Source organism: Mytilus edulis, chromosome 11 (genome assembly GCF_963676685.1).
Source record: "Mytilus edulis chromosome 11, xbMytEdul2.2, whole genome shotgun sequence".
NCBI classification, from domain to species: domain Eukaryota; kingdom Metazoa; phylum Mollusca; class Bivalvia; order Mytilida; family Mytilidae; genus Mytilus; species Mytilus edulis.
The window spans coordinates 48367378-48390084 of NC_092354.1; the positions used below are offsets into that span (position 1 = coordinate 48367378).

Below are 22707 nucleotides of genomic sequence, written 5' to 3' on the forward strand. Positions count from 1 at the left end.
AATTTATGAAAAAAAACTATTCAAAATATAAAAAGTACAAAAATCCAATGGCGGTCAATAATTTTCAGTTAAATGAAGAAATATTTGCATTTTAGGCAATGCATACAAAAATTTAATATCTTTTTCCTTAAAGTAAAATTATTTTATGAAGAACAGACAATCAATATGTACAAAAAGTACTGAAATCATATGACAGTTAATAATATGCATCAAAATAAATCAATAACTACATTCTTATTCCACAAAAATAAAAGTTAAAGTATTTCAATTCTCATTATATCTGAATTCTGATTAGGAGACTTGTCTCTAGATGGTAAAAATAACTGATTTCAAATGAAATAGTATCATTTTTAATAAAAAAGAAGAATAATTTTGGCTATTTTTAACAATGCGAATAAAATTTCATTATGATTTCTCTGCTATTCTTTTAATTTTATGAAAAAAACCTATTCTAAACTATAAAAAGTACAAAAATCCAATGGCGGTCAATAATTTTCAGTAAAATGAAAAACTATTTGCATTTTAAGGATCGCGTACAAAAATTTTATATCTTTTTCCTAAAAATAAGCATATTTTATGAAGAACAGCCAATCTTGATGGATAGAAAGTACTGAAATCATATGACGGTTAATAATTTGTATCAAAATAAATCAATAACTACATTCTTATTCCACAAAAATAAAAGTTTATGTATTTTAATTCTCATTATATCTGAATTCTGATTAGAAGACTTGTCTCAAGATGGTAAAAATAACTAATTTCAAATAAAATAGTACAATATTTGATAAAAAGAAGATTAATTTTGGTAATTCAAAACAATGGGAACAAACTTTTAATATCATTTCTTTGACATTCTTTTAATTTCATGAAAAAACAACCTATTCGAAACTATTAAAAGTTCAAAAATCCAATGGCGGCCAACAATAACCATTTTCGTAGAAATATGTTCATGTTAACTGAGTCATATTATACAATTATGTATTATATGTCTCTGATGTTAATAATATTTAATACGAAAATACTAATCAACACAACAATTTAACGCTCTAAGCATCTTATTCAGTTAAACTATTTTTACTTTTTTATTGCAACTAATTTTATTACAAATTATAACGTGTAAATTAAGGTGTCTTCGTAGAGGTCCGCGTTCATCGATTGTAAACACTGTTGAGTTCGGTTTACATAAGAATTTTAAATATATACGTATCCGTCCGATCCGTGCATAAATTTAATTTACTGATCGATCGGTGACAGTTGTCAGGGTAACTCTCACATAGGTTATTTGACTTATCTGACGGATCCTATGGGTCACCGATCACCGATCACTCATCGATCAGTCAAACATCCGTCACCGATCATTCACCGATCAGTCAAGTTCACGTCAAACAGTAACGCCTAAGGTTGCAAGTACTGTACTCCATATGTAGGCGCTGTTTGAATGTTGCTACATAGAAAAGGAAATTTCACAATTGAGAAGCCGAAATCATCTCTTTTGTCGTAAAGTTTTGCTTTCAGCCGACCCTCATTGTCAATTTCTTAATGTAAGTCAATATATGAGGCAGACTTTATTGTATCTGTAGTATTCTTTATCTGTAATTCGATGGGATAGATAAGTGTCATTCAATTTTACACATGAATTATAACTTACATGATAATTTCTGTGTCATTTTGGTCTTTTATAGATAGTTGTCTCATTGGCAATCATACCACATCTTCTTTTTTATATGATACGCAATGAAATATAATCCCTGTATCTGACATTTTTATTTTCTTGAATTCATATGCATACATTTAACATGAAAAAGCATTAAAGTTTTTAACACCACTGATATGAAAGAAGAATTTGACGTTTGGAACATAACAGTTCTGATCAATTGTTCTAGTTGCTTAGCTTCAAAATTTGAATGCAGTGTAGTATACTTTTGTTTGTCTGTTTGTCTTTTTTTCTTTAGCCATGTCGTTGTCAAAATATTTTCGACTGATGGATTTGAATGTCCCGTTGGTATCTTTTGCCTCTCTCTGATAAATGAACACCATTTAGTCGACATACAAACTCATAGATAGAAAAAAATCTAACAACGACATGGCTACAATATAAAACTACAAATACACAAAAAATAATACATAAAACACAACATTGAAAAATTATGAATTAAAACCTCCAAGTACAATTTCTTTTCTATTAGGACAAATACGAGAATTCTTTGGATTGATGTGTTCTATCAAACATTTGCCGTTCCCGTAAATAAACCTAATTTTATAGCAGCGTAAAACGGACTGAGTGACATGCTTTAACTATTTACAATAACGAGTGTATATATGTCTGGATGAATTTAAATGACAATTTTACTAATATGTAAAGAACATGACTTATATCATATTTAAAAATTGTTTGTTTAAATTTCCTTGTGATAGTTTTCGGTTTTACCATCGTGAATTTTCCTGTAAAACCCGTATACTCTTTCGAGGGATGGGCACGATTACTGACAAATGTAATAATCGATTACATGAAGGATGTTTCTGTAATCGATTAACTGCAATCGATTACTTTATCAAATGTAATTACAGTCAAACCTGATTAAACCGGACCCTGAATAAACCGGTTTCCTGTCCATTCCGGCCGAAAATGAAGGTCCCATTTTTCCCCTTCAAAGTCTTTGTCAAAATACTCTTTGTAAACCCGTCCCTGTGTATTCCGAATTCCGGTATAATTATGAAGTCCCAATACTCTTAATTACATTAATTATTACCTGTCAAAACCGGTTTGTCTAATTAATTTCAATGATCGATATGCAATCAAAACATATTTGTTTATACAATATGGCTTTTCAGGATAATCAATTAGTCAGGTGTTAAACTGTGAACTTACAATCGTGCAGTAGTGAGCAGTATTATTTATCAAAACATTATAAACGTGTCAATTAAACGAAAAGACACACCGAATATATCTCAGATTGAACTTACGTTGTTACTTGGATTAACAAATTCAAATCGCGGAGTAAGAAATTTACATCGTGATTTCAAAATCCTGGGTTCCCCGTTGTGAACCCCTTAACAAATGACCTTGATAATGAAAAACACCCGGATGGCAACAATCAATTGGTATTATACACTGTACGACAAAGTTTCAATGTGATGAAATTACGTTTGATAATATTCTGGCTTTTTAATCGGCCATTCCAACATTTTGAATTAATGATTACGGAAGTAAATCGAATTCTCGTCTCACAATCCAAACATCTCGAGCATTATGATGCAAATGCAAACAATGAAAAACGAAGGGAAAGTATTTCAATATATCAGATATAATTTACAATCAGGGAGAACTTTAACATGCAAAATATCGGACGTCACAAGTCACTAACTTCCGGTCAAAACGGAAACCTGAATAATCTGGCTCACTGTCCAAACCGGCCCTTACTCATAGTCCCGTAGACGGCCGGTTTATACAGGTTTTACTGTACATTTGTTTTCGATTACTGTCAATTACTTGCTTAAAATTTCCTTTTTTGAATTAATAAAGTAAGTTTAAACACTATTATGTTGCTCAACGCTTGTATAGTGGAAATCTAGAAATTTACAAAATACAGCATTTAAAGCATTTTTTCCAAAATATAAGTTGACAGTTGTTTTGTAGATGGAATCTCTTACTGGGGATCAGAAATATTCAAGAAATCTTGACATTTTGACTTTCAACATGAATGAGAGATTACCTTGCATTGCATCAATCACTTATTTGTATAAAAAATGCTTTCGTACTGACTTAAGTATCTTAGCTTTTATTGTTTTTGTTCATTTACAAAGGTTTATTTTAACAAAGGCATTCACAATGTTGGATGTTTTCTTTGGAAAAAAACATTGGTTCAGCTAATTCAAAAGATTTTTTTTTTTAATTATATTGAATTTATCCTGTTGTTTGGATAACCACCCTATTTACAGATAATAAAACTGCCAATGTAGTACAATATATAACCTTGGGTAACATAATGTAAATCTCATTTATCAATTTGACATAATTGAAATGAAAACAAAGTATGTATCTGATTGATTAAAAGACTTTGATCATATGATTATTGAAGACAAGAAGTTTGCTCAGAATTTTGTATTCTTTAATCAAATTATGAACAATATATATGTATAGTGTCAAAACGGGATACATGTATCTGTATCTGAAAAAAAAAATTGAATGGAAAGCCATTAGTTCAATAACAAAATAATTTTGTGTACTTTCTTAATTTTTATATATATCTTATCTTGATATGGAATCAACTGTTTGTCTAATCTAAGCTTAAATTCAAACTCTTAATGAAAATTATGTTTTAAGGAATTTTATTAAAAATGAACTTACTACTTAAATGCTGTAAATAACTCGTATGAAACATTATGCTTTAATGAATTGTAATACACATAAACTTTCTACATTTGTGTACTTTAATGTAGAACAGAACTTAACTTATGGCATTTTTTCTTACTTTAGATATATTTTCTTGCTTCAAATCTATATTCATATTCTATATATAAAAGACAATGAATTATCGAAAAGCACATAAATCCATTTGTTTCAAAAGCTAGCGATAAAGTAAAATTGGGTAGGGGAGCTAGTTGATCATAATGCAGCATTAGACAATAGATAGAAATTAAATTAAAGGCAGTTGATACACTCTTTAGTCACTTTATACATTCTATTATATCTGTTCAACAAAGTGATGAATACGTACATATTTTCATTAAAAAAAGGTTATATTTCATGAAACTATTTGAATATAGTAATCGAAATGTAATCGCTGATTACATCATAACCTTTGCTGTTATCGATTAAATTATAAGTAATCAAAAATGCCTTCGAATACAAATTACTGTGGATAACTGGATAAAATTTAATCAATCACAATCGATAACGATAACAGATTACAATTAACCTATCCATGTCTTTTACGTCATCGTTTAATGACGTCCAGTAGTTCATTCAAAAAAATGCAAAAGATGTGATCGGAACGGCACAAACAATATATTCAAATTTTACCACGGGTGTATACTCTAAGCGTTTGAAGAACGTCATATAATAATTATTCATATTTATTTAATAAAAGGAATAAAGCAAATACAAACAATAATCAATTATACCACACATTTTGAAAGTTGAAAAACGATATGACAATAGTAGTAGTATATGACTAAAACATTGTGTACTATGTAATTTATGCGCACATTCTTTTATGATATCCCATTGAATGTGAACATGCATATTTATATCACAAAATTTTCCTCCTGAGTGATCATTAAAGGAAATTCAATACATATATAATAATATAGATTCAACGTATAGGATACTGAAAATTTACATCACACGCATACTTATATATCTGTAAGTTTATACATTATCAAAAGCATTTGAAAGATATTTAAAAAAAAAGGTGAGTCATCATCAACATGATCAAAAGATATTAATTTCATTTTTTTTTTTTTTTTTTTTTCATTTTTTCTATGGCGTTATTTATATGTCCTAACCTTATTTGTGCATATTGACTGTTTACTTACGATGTATTACTGTTGTATTTTAATTCGGTTAACATTTCTATCAGAATTTATTGCAACATATGTTAACCTGTTCACTACAATAATGTGCTGTCTTTTTAATCACACAAAGTTCTTGCCGGATTATAGATAAGATTAACTAAGATGTCTATGATATTTGTCTTATGGTTTTTTGCAATTTGGATTCTGATGTTGAAACGAAAGAAATGTTTAAAGAACTGCCTTCTGCTAAGAGTTTGAATTAAACTTAAGTCTTTCTGACTAAATATGTGTAACTATATATACATGTATATATGAATATCTATGTCGTTTAATACTTTAGATAGTGTTTGAATTCCGAAATAAAGTAACGCTGAGGATTATCCTTTCGGAGACAGTTTAAAAAGAAGCTTTCAAATATGCTTTCTTGAGAAAAAGGACATCATTTGAATTGTACAATTGCCGGAGACAAAACATGTCAATTTATTGCCATTTTTATTTTTGATATAATCTTCATTCATGTAATCGAAAAATATCCAAATACTACACAAATTGAAGCATAGTATTTAGAAATTGCAAATCAAGCTTTACATAGAAGTTATGTTGCAGAAAAGTTTGAATATTTTTTTATTGTTACTGGTTTAAAAAAAAACCACATATTTAACGGCGTTGAAATGATGATTAAAGAGGAACTTAGAATATTAATGTTCTGGTTTTGGCACACTAATGTTTGGACGCTTTTAAATAATTACAAAAAAAATGTATCGAATCGGTAAATAGAGTTAAGCAAATACAAACATAATTTCGACATTTTTTAAATTTCGATCACGATGTCGGTCTCATAATATTAATTCATAGAATCTGTTAAAAATGTGTAGTTCACAGAGATACGCACATAGCAGCTACATACATACTTGCGTTTGACAAAAAAGATGACTACAAGATAACACATTTTGAATTTCAGATTTATATGTTATTTGTTTAACAAATATAAAAAAAATTAATAACATCAACTTCTAACATGTCTAAACACGTTTTTGTGATCATATTGTTTTTTATATTTGTTAAACTGATATAAAAGGGTTCAAAACGTACGTGTAAACAGAGGGGAGTATAATATTTAAATATTGTATTAATTGCTGTCTCTAATTAAAATCACACTTTATACTATGATAGTGAAAGTGTATATCACTCCAAAGAACAAAAAAAAATATAATTATGACAAATAAAATGGTTTAAAATAATAAACGTATAATAATATACTGAAATTGATATGAAAGATGATAGATAAAAGAAGATGTGATATGAGTGTCAATGAGACAATGATGAAGTTTTGTTACAATGATTTATACATATCCAACACTGTCAAATATACAATATACTTACATGTTTATAGAATCATCGACCTTAAATGTTAAATACCTGATAAATTATCTAAATACTTAATACAAACTTCCTTGTTTAAAAAAAAGAAAACGGGGATTCACCAGAATCCGATTTTGGACGTAATTTGATAATTTTTAGTTGAGCCTTGCTTATATTATGTTTGTTTAGACAAACTTGCTTCATTTATATTTTCCATCGACTAACGTGTTGCAAAATATAGTGAAAGTAGTTAGAGAATTCAAGAATCTACATATATCTGAAATATGTCGCAAGGCTATTTTTAGACTGCTTAAATGTCTTGTACTAAATATAAATTTTTTTCTTATTAAATATTTTAATATTATTACAAAACATTTAAAATTATTATGAAAATAATTATCATAATACAAGCCTTAAATTGATTCTGACGAAAAACAAGCCTCATATTAAACCTGGTTGGGAAATTTTTGTGCTGCCAAATCGTAATTTTATAATCTGTTAGACAGCCTTCTAGTTGTCATTATAACTATTTTGATTAAATGTTCTTATATGCGCAGGTTTACATCATTTTGTACATCAAGATCTAAACAGTCTTGTGTATTTCCGATCACCTTATTGAGAGAAAAATCCAAAATCTTGTATATCCCACAGCGCGTAATCGAGACATGTGTTCTTTTAATAAATACTGTGTTAGTCGTCTACAAAAAAATGGCGAGCTTTATAACGATCTTAAAATTTAGCCAGTTATGTAATAATATGAAAAAAAATGTTTTTACTATTTACAAGTTTTAAAGGGTATAAGGCGTTTATAACACATTCTTCATAATATTTCTTTTCTACACCTAGAAGATAACTATAGTTTTTTCCACACAAATTTTCTTTATATTAATATATTTAACAATATTGAAAATTCTCAAACACGCAACCGAAAGCAATGAACCCAGGTACATATTTTTGTTCTAAATAAGTTGAACAAACTTATATTTTTTTCATTCGGAATATATGACACGAAACCGAAATGAAAAGAAATTTATACTTACCAAAATTTACTTCCTGGTTGTGATCAACTGATTTGTATCTATATGTCCAATAGAATATAGTTTAAGTTGGGTGTCGCGTTTTCTTCTTACACATAAAATCAACGAATATTGTTTTATACCACAAAAGGGTAATGACCATCGTAATGTATTGTGTGTTCATTTCAATATCTTGTAGGGGTATTGGGAGGGGGTGGTAAAAACCGGGAAAAAGACCAGTTCGGATCGACCGTCCTTCGCAACGTTTGGTTCTGGAATGTTTTTGCCGTCATCAATATTGACCCTACACTGAAACACTTTGTGATGTATACACATTCCCTTGACGCTCTCGTCAACTTGATTTTTACACGTGAAGATATTTTCCTTGTGACCCATTCCCATTCATAAATGTGACCTATTCCCATTCATAAATGTGACCTACGCAATCGTATATTAATGCACATTTATTTAGCCCATTCATATATGGGCGTGTTTCTGAGCACAGAAACACCAGAATTTAGGTGCGGATCCAGGATTAAAAGTTAAGGAGGGTGGAGGGGGTGGCACAATCAATTGTTTTGCGGAGTGGAGCATGTTACGAAACATATTTTGGCAAATAAGCGTCATCACTTCCGCTTTGTCTGATAGTATTATGGTTTGTTCAACAGGAAGTATACTCTCAAGGGTGGGGGACTACTTCGGTTTTCGGTTAAAATTGGTATATAAGTGCGGCTTGGAAGTGAAACTGCTAGAGACGTTTTTACCAAATCAGGGTCAAAATATTTTGTTGTAAAATAGCCGTGTCAGTTTTCACTCTGTATGCCACCAATTAAAGGTATTCATTATTTTGATCAGTGCAATGCATCCACGGTATAGCACTGACATATCCTACGATTAGAACACAAACGCCAATAGTTTCTGTCGGGAAGATCATTCATTTGGGTGTAATATTGAGTGATGTTATTTCGTCTGTGATACGCTAAAAAAATTAAGATCTTAATATCGCCTTACATTTAAACTATATATCTTCAAATTATGAACCAAAGTATATTTCGCGGTTAATTTTGAGTTCAAATATATTTACAAAGATGTAAAATATAATTATGTATTTTGTTGCAAAACATCAAAATTATTTGCACATGACTTCAAGCGATATTTTTTTCCGTAGCGAGTTTCATAATACTGTTTAGTCTTTTTTATTTCATGTAAATGATTTTTTTCAATTTTCGGTGATTTCTGTTTGACATGGCTCTGTACTTGTACATTCCATCATTGTGTAATTGTGCTTTTGTTAGTTTTTGGATATAACACTATAATGTTGATTGTTGTATCCCTATTTTGACATTTTTATCCAACATGTATGTTTGTTTTGGTGGCACGTCGTTGTCAATATAATGAGATTGTATGCGACTGTCATACAAGTGAGAGGTTAAACTATCTGTAAAACCCGGTTTAATCAAACATTTTCTACATAAATAAATCAGTTTTTCAATTCAGGGATTGGCAGATGCAATCCACTCGTTGGGTATGTTTGAGTTTTTTATTTTGCCATTTGATGAGGGACTTTCCAATGAATTTTGCTTCGGAGTTCTGTATTATTTTTTTCTATATTACTTCTTACACTGTGCATATGATGTTGTTATCATATAATTTACATGTCCCTTCTTACTGAAGTTGTTTAAATCCAAATAATTGTCTTCTTAAATTTGCACAAATAAACAAAAAAAATCAAATGAACTGTTTTCCCAAACATATATAATTATATTGGTAATTGAAACGAATTATTATTTGTACAAGAACAAATAAAGCAAAACATTATTGTCTCCATCTTATTTGTATACTAGGTTGATGATCGTAGGATAAAAGTGTACACACCAGACAATGGAAAACAAAACCACTAGTAAACGTGCAAACAGACGACTAGCGGTCAACATAATTAGGTGTCTTACACTTAAAAATAACGATGTCGTTCTAACATTTAGAATAGTGTTATACTTCTAAATAAGGTAACTTTTACATTATGCATGTGGCTCAGTATATGCAAATATAGTTCTCAATTTTAAAGATTTATAGTTAAATTACATGACATATTTTCAGTCAATCGTAGTCATTTGTTGATAATTCTTTATAGACATTGTATATGCGTATAGTATATTTATTGTCTCAGTGTCCGAAATATGCATAATACTAGTAACTTTATTGACCAAAGGACAATCATTTAAACCGTATCAAGGTTTTTGCAGCATAATTAGTCACTAGTAACATGCCAAACTGTGCTTTTTGTACATATGTATACTTTACGTGTTATCACCGAACATTTCGCTTCTTGCAGTATCATAGGTGTATATAAACAAGAAAATGTGGTATGATGGCAAATGAAACATATCTCCACCAGTGTCGAAATGACACAAAATTAACAAATATAGGTCAATGTACGGCCTTTACCAATGAGCAATGTGTATGCTACATCGTCCACAACAAAACAGAAAGGCCGGGGTGACATTGTTTCGTCAATTGGTATACGTCATTTCTTCCTTGTATAGGTTTTATTTTCAATACGGAATTCATTCATCTGAGAAGCTTATCAATAAACTGTAATTGGAATAATCCATGAATGATTATACCTGAAGTGTAAGCCTTTATTCTGAACAGGACTGATGAATAATTTTTATAATAAAATTAATCATAATAATGGACATTAAAAGAGGGACGAAAGATAACAGAGGGACAGTCAAACTCATAAATCGAAAATAAACTGACAACGCCATGGCTAAAAATGAAAAGGATAAATATACAAACAATAGTACACATGCCACAACATAGAAAACTAAAGAATAAACAACAAGTGTACTTGTCCAGATATAATGAAAACATAAAGAAACAAAAAAAGGGAAAACGTTACTTACAAAAACATCTGCAATTAACAGAATTCCAATCTGAAGACATAATTATATATATGTATGTAACAAGTGTATGACAAGTGTTGTCTTTTTGAAGAAATATTACTTTACCACCTCATTCCCCTTATTCTAATTGGAAAACAAAATTAGAAGTAACTTTTCGCGGTATTATAGAAAAATTGCACAATTCATGGTCAAAGCAATGATAAACATAAAAGCCATAACACTTGCATGTCAGTATGGACCCCATTTGGATATTGTTTGTCAGACACAGCAAAATAAAAAAAAAGTATTTGGATAAAGTACATTCTAATGATTATGATCACTTTACACATGAAATATATAATATTATATGGCAAGTTTCTCTAAAACTAGAGAAGGACACTAAGATTCAATTGCCAAATTTCTATTTCTATTTAGCTGGCCTACATGTGGTTATTTTATCTCCCAGATTACACTCACCCTGCTTAATCTTTGGAAATCTATATGGTCATTGGTAGACTGTCGTTTGGTCGATGTTTTCTTACCATGGTATTGCCAGTTTGTCTTTGACTTTTTGAACGTCGTTTTGTATTGTCCACCTCTCTTCTGGAACAGTTTGTGAAACACTAACTTAGTGTGAACTTGAATGGATGACAATGTTTTATTTACGCGCCATCAACATGGTTCTGACTTCGAACAGGCACATTATAATGTGGCCGGTTCAATAAGTTCTTTCGCGCCAACCATACCATTACCTTGAACAGGTAAGTAACAATACAGCACGAGCAAAACAGACATAACTACTCAATTTAAAAGACGTAACTCATTCAATCGATACAAAGCAGAAATGCATCTTACAAAAGGACAGACCAGACAGGGTATTAATATATTCATCATAACACAAAAGACACAAAGTAAACATTTGAGGATACTCGTAGCCACTGACACGTTGTTAAGAGCCAATAATAACCGATATATAAAATCATTGATATTTATAAATTCTAAAATGTCTAATGTGTTATTAAAATGTAATTATATTTTATCATAAACACACTATAATTAAAGTAATAATGAAATAAAAAGTTAAAAATTTCTACATGTTCTCGTACAATTCCTCGTTATTGCAATCTGAGTATTAGTATGACCACCCATCTCAATATTGTCATAAACACCACTCTGTGTTCCACTAGAATGTTGACTGCGCCCATACTCGTTGTGGTTGGCTGGTTACTCGTAATTCACCAATATATTGGTTGTTGCTGAAATATGATCAATGATAAACAACTGTTTTACTTTCTTTAAAAAGGGATACATTTTGTTTATGATTAATACCACTTCAAAAATATTGATCAATGTTAAACCTTCACATGCTACAAATGGTTTGATAATATGGCTATATGATATCAAATGAAAATAACATTCTTTTAATTGTATGAGCTCGACGCTCTTTCCTGGATTTACAATCATCATCAGCATGAAAGCTAAAACACAAAAATTTGAAAGCCAACAATTCAATAAACTAATAGCCTAATGTATATACAAATAATAAACGAAAAGGAAACATGTAACACATCAACAAACGACAAAGACTGAATTACTGGCCATTTTGGACATGCACATACAAAATGTGACGGGGTTAAACTAGTTTGAAGGTGCCAACCCTTCCCGACCTGGGACTGTGGTGTAACAGTACGACATAAGAACAAACTATAAAATCCAGTTGAAAAATGCTTAACTCGTGGATATATAAAACGATACATGTAACAACACACAGATTGGACGTAGACGGGTACTCGTACTTCCCAAAAACAAAACAGATACTTAGTACAGATCTGAGATTACTTTTATATTTTGTTATAGATAAGTTTATTTAAGCAGAATCTAAAAATTTATTTTGATTTAAGGAAATACATATCAAGAATGTCGTGTTATTCTAAAGTGTATTATACATCACAATTTGATAAATCAAATATAAATATAAGTTCAAATTTTACATGTCATTTCTAAGAAATCGTTCGGGAACATATTCGGACTTTTTTTAACTGAAAGTTATTTGCCTCCTGCTTATACATTATATATTATGTTATTCTAAAGTACGATTGCAAGAAGAAAGACTCTGTTATACATTTTTTGATAAAACATACTTCAAATGCTTATGGTTCCGAAGATGACAACAACGTTCCGTGAAATTAGTATTTTATGTGATTGTACACTACACCAATGACTGAAATATGCAATGACGTGTTTAGTTTGCAACAGAACGGAGATAATTGAATTGTATTTCAATCTTATTCAATGTGAAACTTGGCTTTTCAAAATTTCTCAGTTAAAAAATGTTTTTCAAAAGTTACAAGACTTTTTTCTCTAAATAAAAAGAAAAACGGTGCACCCAGTGTCGACCCTAAGAAAATAATTAAGAACATTAGTAAGTTCTAATCATCACCCCTTTGTTGATCATTAAAAGTGTTTTACGGTTCATAAATACTGTTGTTTGAGAAATAATTTGTCTATAGGTGTTTATTAATTGATTGATTAAATTTTATTTAGTTTACTTTATTTGTATAGGTAATAAATGTGTAATTAATTGGGGTATATTTTCCTTGGGAACTATTAGTAAGTCCTACGTAATAGTGTTGAATGATATACGTCCAGGTCTCAATGACTCACACTACATTAAATGGGTATAATTTTGTGTTTCCATTTTAAAATGGTTTTTTTCGAGCGAGTACCCGAGAATCGCTCGTTAATTACAAACAGTACTCGATTAGTAATTCTTTACCGAGTTAACATTCCTTATTTAAAGTGAGATTTGTTGTTGGATAGTTCTCTCATAAACTGAGACCAAACACCGGCATATATTAAGGAAGCACACCATTAAGCATTGACCCCATTGCCTTTTATGTTTATGGAAAATCACAAATTAATTTCGCTACTAGCTTTTTGTTTTAAAAATCATGATATAAATGTTTCATTGGTTTCCATAAAAATAAATTTTACCTGTATGCATATAGTGTGACAAAAAAGGCCAAAATACCATTTTGTAGGGCAGACTTTCAGACAAAGAGGTATATTGAACATTGTTTCTGACATTAAGATGGTTATTTTTTCTTGGAAATGGTACAACTTCTCAAAAGTTGATTTATAAGGTTTCCTGTAAAAGCAATTATCTCACTTTTCAGAATATAAAACTATTTATTTTTTAAATAGTTACCTTTATTTTAGTTATCCGATCACCATTGTCTATGCATATCGTGATTAAGTTAACTAATCATTTCTAGACCAGTTTCTCAATTGTAGATACGTGATTTAAAAAAGAGAATAAATTAATTAGACTAATTTTGAAAGTTGACATTATATGTTACAAGAATTACGATGATTGCCTGAAACAAAATGAAGTTGAATGGTGAATTCAAATATTCTAATAAATAATACATGGTATTTACATGTACTTACGAAATAAAATATAAAAAAAATAAAAAAAATTTTGAAAACAAAATTGAAAATACGAATATGTGTTGAAAACAGTTCAATATTTTTCTATGACGAAAAGTTTATCTGTTCAATTATAAACATCATTGATAATAATTCTTTCAGAAAATCTGTCTAATATCACGAAACTGAAAATGTAATAACAAATAAATGAATGAATGTATACACTAAATTTCAAACGAAAAGAAATCAGCAGGAATTTTTTTTTATTAACTGCTTGTTATATTTCATTTTTTATAAACAGTAAATGATTCTTACACACGCATTGTACCTTTTAAAAAATGTATGTAATCAGATTTTTACGTATGTTCTTATAATTGTACAAAGCGACGAGAGTATAAACATAATATTCCTACAAACATGCAATTTGATAATGAAATAACAAAAAACCTGTTAATGTTAGTATGTGTCAGGTAAATAAGAATACTGCATTACATATGGTATCATAACATATTAACGTTTAATGATTAATGTAAGCACATATATTAGTTCAAATGAAAATTGAGAATAACACCCTATTATCTTGTACATATGACATTATAACATTCATAATTTCTAAATGAAACAGTATTCAAACTATTATTAAAATGGGTTACGTATATTATCAGAACACATCAAAATGTAAATATAACTTGGAACTATTGTGAGCCTTGTTTCTCATATGCTGTTTTTTTCAATGTTTAGTTTAATGTTCTGCATAAAACAGAACAATAAAAGATCGTTCCTTAAGTTAAATATATTTATATATTTTTTTCTTATTCATAAATTGTGCATCTTTGACGGATAAATGTAAAAAGTGTTTTAAAAACTTTCCAGTTCATAATTTATTGTTATATTTGTCATTTAGATCTAATCTGCTTACCAGGACAATATGTTGGTTGTTTATTGCCACAAACACACTGAGCTGTTCCATTCATTGGTTCAACATAGCAGTTTCCAAATCCACAGTCGTATGTCATACATTGGCTTTCTGTTGAAGAACATATTAAAAGTAATGCCAATTTGGAAACATTGTCTATGCCAATGAGATTTGCTACTTGCTTATGATGTGAAATATATAAAATCAAAAGAATGCTACGCATGAGGTTCAATAACAGTAATTGACAACAGTTCTATAGTGATTCGAGAAGCACTGATGTTATGTTTTACTATTATTATTGAATTTCAAATTGAAATTTAAACATTTGCAACGTAAAATAAAGAATGAAAAAACTATGTTGTTTATATTCTGCATTTTTCAACTGGTGTACTAAAAAAAGAATTTCCAAAAATCATTAAAAAAAAACAAGATAATGAATTTCGAAACATTATTTACCAATAGAGTCCAAGATGCTAATTTTAATTCCCAATTAAAAAATACATTGTTAATATGAACATCACTTGCTAGAATAATACATCATTATTCTGTTCGATTTTAACTGCGATTTTTTTTAATGTTTGATAAGGTTTTACAGTGTATTGTTGTTATTATTGTGACAAGTTATGAAAAATACTTATTTCTGACCAAAAAAAAAACAATTTTTGATTTATTGTGATCAGGAATATTCTGATTGAAATATTGGTAATTTCGAAGTAGCTATGTATCAATATAAAAATAATTGTGTTCACCTAGACAAAATTCGCCAGTCCATTGTCCGATGCAATCACAAACAACTTTTCCATCATTGCTAGTTACACATTTTCCACCATTAAAGCATAGGCAATTATCAGCTTAAATGAAATCATATCAACATTACTAAAATGTATAATTATGAAAATTGTGTTTAATATCATAAAATTGATAAATAAATTAAATACCGTGAGAATAATTTTGCATTCTAGAACTATTTTTAGGCACAACATTTTCGTTGCTATCGTCTTTATAACCTTTCTAAAAACCATGCCTTGAAAAGAAAAATGATAATTTCACACCATTTTTACTTTGATAGAAGTCTGTTATAGATATATAAGAAAAAAATTCGTCAAAAAAGTTCTTTCAAGTAGAAATAACATATGAATATTAAAATAGCTTGTTCTTTAACAGCGCATGTTTGCAAATCCAATATGTTGATAATACCAGTTTCGAAGAACTGTTAGCTTTGGTCATCATGGTTTTTCACAAAGTGTGTTCCCGTTCAATAACCATTATCTATATTTATGTTTGAAATTGATCTTTATGTTCAATATTATTAAAAATAGAAAATCAATTTGCTTTTTAATTCTTTCTTTCAAGCCTCAGGTTGAAATCATATAGTTTTCCTTTTTCTTTTAACATGGTTATTTAAGGAATCCAAGCATTAACATTCGATTCAGTTCCAGGTTCTCAATCATAGCACATGTTTGAAATTTTCAGCTATTAATAACCTATTATTTCAATCAGGTCACTTTATATGTAAGACAAAGTTAGATAACTAAAAATAATTAACTAACATAATATATACAATATACATACTAGGACAGTCATGGGTATTACATTTATCCGAATCAAAAGTTTTGCCATGACAATACGCTCCACCATAGGAAGGAAGAGGATTGTCACATTGTCTGCTCCGTGTTCTATTTCCTGAACCACACGAAGCCGAACATAAGCTCCAAACACCCCATTCTGACCAGGCGCCAATGACTAAAATATGTTTTAATTTAAATTGAAATATTTCTATAATCTATTCTTAATGCCCAATTATAACAGTTTTTGTCAATTTTGAAGTCCGTACTGTGACCTATAGTTGTAAGGTTCTGTCTTTTTTGGTCTCTTGTGGAACGCTGTATCATACGCAATCATACCACATTTCCATATTTCTTTTAAAGATTTTACTTTTATATTCACGAAGGTTATTTTTGTAAATATGTGAAAAATTGATAACACATAATTAATCTTTAAGCTTTGTTTATTTAAAGGTTATACCATACAAATTTCAAAAACAAAAAAAGAAAAGAAAATCACAAACAAAAGATGCGAAACTTGTACAAACTTTAATAAGCGCGTGATGCTAAAATTATTCAACTGAACTAATTGATTTAATCTGTTTTTTTATTTTTTACTACATAGACTCAGTGAAAAATATAGTGCAATTTTATAGAAAAGGATCGCTCACCTGGACAATGACTCTCTGCGCATATTAATATTTGGTCGGCCATCCCCGAACATGCAGATCCGCCAGCTGATGGATATGGGTTGTTGCAAAAACGTGTACGTTTCTGTACACCACCATCACAAGTTGCATTACAATCTGACCACTTACTCCACTCTCCCCAACTTCCATCAACTTTAAAGATGAAACAAAAAGGTAAGATAGCTGTGGCAGTGGCATAACTGTTTCCAGCACATGCAGTATAGTAAGTAAAACGCGCTTGAGTTGTTATATGTCATGTGATAATTTGTAACAAATCTATAGCTATATAAATAGGAAGATGTGGTATGATTCTCCATCCAAGTTAAAATTTGTAAAAAAAAGTTTACAACTGCAGGTCACCGTACGGCCTTCAATACGGAGCCTTTACTTACACCAAGCAGATAAATAGAGTAACCAACAGTGTAATTTATATATAAAAAAAAACTTTTTACCAATTATCCACGACAACAAACAAAATATCTGAATAACAGGCTCTTTATTTAAAACAGGTGCATGCTCGTGCAGCGGGTTTAATCTAGTTTGATTGCGTTAAACCATCCCACTAACATTGGATAGTGGTACAATGGTACAAATAAGAAATAAACAACAACCACTCAATTACATGATCCTCACTTAAGACAGGCACATAAAGAGTTTATCACAATTTATCCTTTTTAATCAAAATGTTCCTCTCCTTCTGAAGTACATTTCAGTATGAACCATTGTTCTGAACGGGTAAAGTGAATTTTAAAATCACTATTATACAATATTTTCATTTTATCATAAGTAACAATATGATAGAAGTTTTAAAGATTTGTTGGACATGAATTACTGTAGGTGTAATTTTTCAATACATCTGAGCCTATCACCGTTACATCTTAACAGAAGAAGTCAGGATCGTCAATTTATAAACTTGATCCTGATGTCATCATTAATTACAGCAAATTAAAATTTTGAAAATGTGAATCATTTGGCAGTTTGAGGAAAATGTTTGGTGAACATTAGATGTTTGCAGTAGTTCTCGGAATTAAGATTGTAAGGTAAATTTTGTTTACAAATATTTTATCTTTTAATACCTTTGTTGAAATTTGCTAATTGGGGAGGGATTTTGTTTGCTGTATTGAAGACCAAATGGTGGCCTTCGGCTATTTTCTGCTCTTTGGAAGGGTTGTTCTTAGAAACCATTATCCGTTACAGTTCTCCTTTTTTTTTGTCGTCAACTTTAATTTTATGCTATGATACAATGTACTATTAAAAAATGATCATCTTTAGTCTCTTTTTTTAATAAATAAGTGTCTTGAACAAAATTCCGACATACATTTTATGAAACTAGATACAAAACAGTCCCATCTATGTTCATACTTGCAATTTATCAGATACATTTGTCGGCGAGAGGATACATGTAACAAAAACCACAACAAAACAAATAGAAAAAACCACAGCAGGTAGTATTGCGTCTTATATGTTTAATTATTTCACCTTTCATACAAACTTGAATAATTTGAGAAATTAATATAATTAGGTGATCGTCAGCATTATCTTATGGCAATTTACACATACAAATGGCACCGGCTGATTACAGAGGCGGAATCTCGTATGATGGCCGAAATCATAACTGGAACTATATACTGTCCAGTCTGACCATGACCCCCAGTTCCCATTCACGTACATTAAAAAAAAAACAATTATAAACTGCATTCTGAATTTTGAAAAGATGTATAAGTTGAATGAATGTTTATTAGTTGAATGTAATACATTGTAAAAGCATGTAATCTTTTATTTACCCATGTAAGGTGACATCTTAAAAACATACATTGCAATTGCATGTACGACTTGTCACATACTTGTAGTTTGAAAATTTCATTGAGTATAATATCTGAGAGAGATTGGCTTCCTTGATAATAAGTTAAACTAAAGTATAACAAACAACTAAACGATGGTGTCATTGTGACGCTACCTTGTAAGATACGCTGAAATGCGTTGAAGGGTACGCTAAAGTGCGATGGTCCAACTGTGACGTTGTCGTTACCGGTTTAGATTTTGGGAGATCAGATTTACTCCTGGTCAGGTTAAACCGAAGACTTACATCCTAATTTGCTAACTATTAGCTTAGCACACAACGATATGGAGTCAGCAAATAGACATGGTGGAGTAGATTAATATAATGGACTCGAGATTGAAGACATGTTTTAATATTTTGATTTAAAGTGCGATAAACTACGGGTTCAGCGCTGCAGTCTATACTTACTACACAGAATACATCTAATGTTGTCAAATATACAAGTAACTTGTATCCACCATTTCCTACATTTGACAATGCCTGTACCAAGTCAGGAATATGACAGTTCTTGTCCATCCGTTTTAGATGCGTTTTTTATTTGATTTTGCCATGTGATTATGGACTTTCCGAATTGATTTTCCTCTGAGTTCAGTATTTTTGTGATTTTAATTTTTGTTCTTGTCATGTCATAGCTAAGAAATTGCTCATAACACTCATTTATCTATCCATCTGATAACATAACTGATTTTAATAATATAAAAAAAACAACAAATAAGGGCCTACATTAATCAAGATTGGCTCATTGTGAGAGTGGCGTTATTTCTGTTAAAAAGCTTGAGAATTAGCTGTTTCTGTGCTGTGCATTAATTCAGAAGGACACAAAGCTAGAACGATTAAGTTTTAATTTGGCGCAACCCATTGCAGAAGATAAATACTGGTAACACATTTAAATTATTAACATTGCGTGTTTTCTTACACAACAGGTTTCATGTAGAATAAAACAAAATAACAGCTACTTGATATCACGAAAACATAGCTAACAATATTATAGTTGTCTACACAAAAGTCTGTGAAATATACTTGGAGGGAAGTCAAAATTAATATTAAAATCAATACATCTATTTGCCGTACGAAACGTTTGCGGCATGCATTATACATGCTTCCGAACACGGGTTAGCCCATATGCAGACCTAAATCATCTTTAAGCCACCTTGTTTCCCATGGTTTGATGTCTGACTTAGTTTTACCTATTTCTGTAACCTCCACCTATAATGCTCAAAACTGTTCGGGAATATTTAGTTTCATTCTGTTATCTTTTTTGTACGATTGAAAGCTTCATCTACAAATCTTATTCTCCTGCTTATGAATCATCTAGATTATAAATAACGTTGTATTTGAAAACGTCACAATGTCTCAACGTCACGAAAAACCTTCGCACTTCCGCGAAAAGACCATGGTACTTCCGCATCCCTATCGTACCATCGAGTCCTACATATTGACAGCAAAAGGATACATTACGGTTCGTCAGAATATCTTAAAGACACAAAAGACACACATACCTATACACCTTGCAATGCTGCAGTTTAGTACTTCGAAGGACTTTCCATAACAGTATGCGCCGTTTGATGATGGTACCGGATTATTACAGATACGGGATCTTGTTTGGTGGCCAGAATCACAACTAGAACTACATATTGTCCAGTCTGACCATGATCCCCAGTTTCCATTAACTTACATAAAAACATGTTCCTTTATAAATAGCATTCTGAATATCGATAACTGAATAGTTTAACCGGACATTGATTCTTGTAAAAAAGTGTTTAAGGCCGTGTTTAATTGACTTTATCTCGGTGTTATGTTAGTGTAATTCACACGTAAACTAAACACAATTACGTTCCCATTGATAAAACTCTATGTTTATATGCACCTGTCCTAAGTCAGGAATCTGATGTACAGCAGTTGTCGTTTGTTTATGTAATTTATACGTGTTTCTCGTTTCTCGTTTTTTAATATAGATTAGACCGTTGTTTTATCCCGTTTGAATGGTTTTACACTAGTAATTTTGGGGCTCTTTGTAGCTTGTTGTTCAGTGTGAGCCAAGGCTCCGTGTTGAAGGCCGTACATTGACCTAAAATGGTTTACTTTTTTTAAATTGTTATTTGGATGGAGAGTTGTCTAATTGGCACTAACACCACATCTTCCTATATCTATAAATCATGTTTTGTCAATGTAGACTAAACATGGAACCCCCTTTTTCGGACGATCAATGTTTTGAACCCCGTGCATTTTAAAAATGCCTGTTTCTGCCTCTGGTAATTGAGACATCTTTAGTATTTTTAGAATTGTTGCAAATCATCAAAATGGCTTTCATCACTGCTAGAAAAGTTGTCCAAGAAATCTTATTCGATTCTATGTAATGAACATTTAAATGACATTTAGTTTCTAAGTGTGAACAAAACTTATACACAAGTAACTAAACCAGGTGTATGGATGCGAACATATTTAATGTGAAACCAGGGTACAATACATTAAACTCATTGAAAACATGTTTACTGTACTCGGCGTTAAATATCAACACGGCCTTAGTTAAATGAACGTTAATTAATTGAATGTAATACATTGTAATATCAATTGATCATTTATTTACCCAGGTAAGGTGACATGTCAATAACATACATAACGTCTTACTATTTTCTTCATAAACTATAATTGTAGTTTGCAATGTTTTAATAATATATAAGAGAGATTGGCGACCTCGATAATAGGTTTAACACAAGTAAAATACAACAACAACAACAACAAACAAAAGAGATAATAACGGAAAACAGCACTTTATAAAAAAAATATACATGTATTGAGATTTTATTAATAACTTGAAATTATTGACAATGATTATTCAGAATAATTAGTGCACCTTACAATAATCTTATACAAACAAGAAGCCGACATACCTGTACACATAGAAGTGCTGCAGTTAAGTACTTCCCACGACTTTCCATTACAGTAAGCGCCATTTGACGATGGCATCGGACTATTACAGAGGCGGGCTCTCGTTTGATAGCCAGCATCACAACTAGAACTACATACTGTCCAGTCCAACCAAGAACCCCAGTTTCCATTAACTAAAAATAATGTAAAATATGAAACGCAGTAAAATATTATTACAAAATATAGTACTATTAAACCGACCCTTAAAGGTGACATAACATGAAATTTGAAGTGTACTTGATATTAAATGTTGTAATAACATGTTGTCTTTATCACATAAACATGTACTAAATTCGAGTATTATTACTTCGTTCGTGGCTTCGTGCAAAACTATTTAAACATGCTTCTTACTAACTGCTGGTTCTCCTCTAGTGTGGAGTCTCTGCAAAAAGGAATAACCTTATATGTATTTGTTAAAATGTGGTTATTTTCTTCTGCGTAGTTGAAATAAAACATAAAATAAAGACCCTAAGACAAAAACAATACATTCAGATATATTCCTTTCTGTAAACTATAACCCTGGTCGCTAGTATTTTAACATTAGATTTTAGTGTTAATCTTTAAAAATTATTTTCAAAAAG

The 22707-nt window shown here is 30.4% G+C and overlaps 1 protein-coding gene across 10 annotated transcripts in view; it reads right to left on the reverse strand.

Moving 5' to 3' along the window:
- LOC139494712 (A disintegrin and metalloproteinase with thrombospondin motifs adt-1-like) overlaps positions 1-22707 on the reverse strand; it is a 185956-nt gene that overhangs the window by 20864 nt on the left and 142385 nt on the right. For 2 of the 10 annotated variants that reach the window (XR_011657122.1, XR_011657120.1), the window contains 7 exons: positions 22090-22260; positions 20698-20868; positions 17341-17511; positions 16698-16868; positions 15875-15976; positions 13989-15236; positions 10521-12036 (listed from right to left, as the gene is read on the reverse strand). The exons of 6 other annotated variants lie outside the window; for them this stretch is intronic. The gene's annotated coding sequence lies outside the window, so the exon portion shown is untranslated. Of the gene's footprint in view, positions 1-6900; positions 6968-10520; positions 12037-13988; positions 15237-15874; positions 15977-16697; positions 16869-17340; positions 17512-20697; positions 20869-22089; positions 22261-22707 lie in introns of those variants that run through there. 2 more of the 10 variants (XR_011657121.1, XM_071282900.1) reach the window with 2 other exon arrangements.